The sequence below is a fragment of the Triticum urartu genome, chromosome 7A (genome assembly GCF_056163025.1).
Source record: "Triticum urartu cultivar PI428250 chromosome 7A, HENAU_Tu73, whole genome shotgun sequence".
NCBI classification, from domain to species: Eukaryota; Viridiplantae; Streptophyta; class Magnoliopsida; order Poales; family Poaceae; genus Triticum; species Triticum urartu.
Window position 1 is genome coordinate 149,066,604 of NC_141879.1, and position 3,203 is coordinate 149,069,806.

The 3,203-nt window shown below is 40.9% G+C and overlaps 1 pseudogene; it reads left to right on the forward strand.

Moving 5' to 3' along the window:
• The first annotated feature begins 1,027 nt into the window (after positions 1-1,027).
• LOC147958680 (uncharacterized) lies at positions 1,028-1,584 on the forward strand (annotated as a pseudogene).
• Positions 1,585-3,203: the final 1,619 nt, after the last annotated feature.

The following is a 3,203-nucleotide window of genomic DNA, read 5'->3' on the forward strand; positions in this document are numbered from 1 at the left end:
CATGTGGTGAAATAACTACCTCATAGAAGAGTTAATTGGTTTAAATGTAGGCAAAATCTACATGCTGGTTAAGCTTTGATGTATTTGATGTATAAATATTAGCACTTCGCTCTGTGTAAAAAATTTCTTGCTAAGGTTATTCAATGGGCTAAGAGAATACTTGATGGACCAAGGCAAGTAGTGTTTGTAATGACTTGGTTTATGACAGTGCAAAATAAATTATAAATAGAGTACATAAATTATTACCATGAAATATTTTAAACTTGCAGATATTCTGGTTCGTATCATGACATCCACACAAACTTAACTATCCTGCTTACAATGCTTCACACAAATAGATAAAAAATTATACGTTTTCTTATCAGAAAATGAAAAATTACGCCACTATATGTGTGGAGTGTGTCGTGGTGCTCCACAAAATATTTTTCATGACCCCTGAAAACTTTTAAGGATAGAGCGAATCACCCAAAACAATTACCATGAAATTCCTTTTGTTGTGGTGGCAAATATAATGCTTAGAGCATCTCCAATAGATGATGTATATTTTGGTGATCCAAACCGGTGATGTAAAAATTTACATCACCAAAAAGTGTTTTTTACATCTCCGAAAAATGCTTAACTCCAACAGATGGTCCAAAACGGAGATGTAAAAGAGCAACTCCAATAGATGGTCCAAAACGAAGATGTAAAATTCTGAAAATGACCAACTACTACTTCATCTCAACAAAGTTCAAACATCAAATTCAAACATAGATGACATAAATTTAAACTAGTTGAACTACTTGTTGTAAAAAAATTGCATATGGAATTCGTGGAGGCGGAAATGTAAATTTGCACCGCGAGGTGTTGTATTTTACATCCCGCACGCCCTTGCCGGCACTGCACGCCGTCGCCCCACTCCGTCCGCCTCCGCCCCACGCCGCTGCCCGCTCCCCACTCGGCCGCCGCCCGCTCCCCGCTCGGCCGCCGCCCCGACCTCTGTCCATCTGTCGCCACCCCGACTCGCTCCGGACGCCACCACCACCCGATGGCGCCGAAGAAGATGCCGAAGGGAAAGTCGAGTTTCTTCGGCGTGAGGGTGAAGCCCTCCGGGAACTTCGGAGTGGAGTTCTCCGACGCCGAGCGGTGTTGGTGGCTCGGCACATATCCGACCACCGACGAGGTTGCGCATGCCTATGACATGGCGGTGTGGCGTGTCAGACAACCAAAGACGAACCTCAACTTCCTGGCAATTGATACCTGGGCGGTGGCGGAGTGGCTCGTGCTGCAGGGCATCCGGATGGAGGAGATGTCGACGAAGAAGAAGAAGAGACCGGTGGTTGTCGTCACTCCCGATGAGAGCGACGAGGCGGCGTTGGCTCGGTTTGCGCGGGAGCATCCCAAGTATGCCCAGGCCGAGCAGGAGTTCTACTGGAAGCGTGATGCCGAGGAGAAGGAGGAGGAGGATGAGCTGAAGAAGGAGGACGAGGCCGGCCCCTCGACGGTGGTCCCCATCCTCCATCATCGTCGGAGGAGGACGATGAGTTCTGGGGGCTCTCGGATGACTCCGAAGAGTCGTATTGGATGCCCTCAGACAACGAGTAGTTCTACTAGTTTAAATTTATGTCATTTATGTTTGAACTATGTTTGAATTTGATGTTTGAACTTTGTTGAGATGAAGTAGTAGTTGGTCATTTTCAGATTTTTGCATCTTCGTTTTGGACCATCTATTGGAGTTGCTCTTTTACATCTCCGTTTTGGACCATCTGTTGGAGTTAAGCCTTTTTCGGAGATGTAAAAAACACTTTTTGGTGATGTAAATTTTTACATCACCGGTTTGGATCACCAAAATATACATCATCTATTGGAGATGCTCTAAGCATTATATTTGCCACCACAACAAAAGGAATTTCATGGAAATTTTTTTGGGTGATTCACCCTATCCTTAAAAGTTTTCAGGGGTCATGAAAAATATTTTGTGGAGCACTACAACACATTCCACACATATAGTGGCCTAATTTTTCATTTTCTGATAAGAAAGCGTATAATTTTTTATCTTTTTTTTGCTAGGGGTATATTTTTTTTATCTATTTGTGTGAAGCATTGTAAGCAGGATAGTTAGGTTTGTGTGGATGTCATGATATGAACCAAAATATCTGCAAGTTTAAAATATTTCATGGCAATAATCTATGTACTCTCTTTATAATTTATTTTGCACTATCATAAACCAATTCATTACAAACACTACTTGCCTTGGTCCATCAAGTATTCTCTTAGCCCATTGAATAACATTAGCAAGAAATTTTTTACACAGAGCGAAGTGCTAATATTTATACATCAAATACATCAAAGCTTAACCAGCCTGTAGATTTTTCCTACATTAAAACCAATTAACTCTTCTATGAGGTAGTTATTTCACCACATGCAAATTTCTTCTGATTACCTCCATCCCCTTATAGCAGCATCCCTTATAAGCACCCGTACTTCCTATGAAGTTGAATCTTCATCAAATGTTAATGTCTCATTTTCTTCCTTGACGTCTTATACTATTTATTTTCATGGATATAGGGTGCTTTGCTTCCACTATGGTGATATTCTGCTATGTCATCTGTAAAAACATGTCTACTTTGTAGTATCCAATGTATGATGCACTTGTGTCTTCTCGCCGTATAGTCTCAATTGCAAATAAGGCTTCAAAAACAACGGTCACATGTAAGATCTGGGCTATTTACTTAAGTGACATTGATGGTAGCTATCTACAGGTTTTCTTCAGTCAACAGCTCCGACTGGCATACCCGCTGATAATTCTACCTTGGTTGTAGGCAAGTAGGTTGGTATGTTCATCTATTATCAGGAACTCCTCTTCACATCTGAATTTTGGCGGAACAACAATTCTACTGAGACCCTGGCATTAAAAGTAGCGCGACAAAGACCGGCAAACAAATTTTGTCAGATAATAGAAATTTAGAATCATTGAGGGACATAATACCACTCTACTATCAAATGGAGCATAATTGCATCACAAAATATTTGAGCTAGCATATCTTCTTTTCCCAAGCAAATATATGCATTTCTTGTCTCAAAGCTAGTCTTTGCTATAAAAATAACTTTATACTTTTTCTTTGCAGTTTGAATATGGTTAGCTCTTCTGCTGCTTTACAGATTATGATGGTTCTATTCTATCTATGTACCTATGGGATACTGTTGGACTGAAAAGGTCAAGA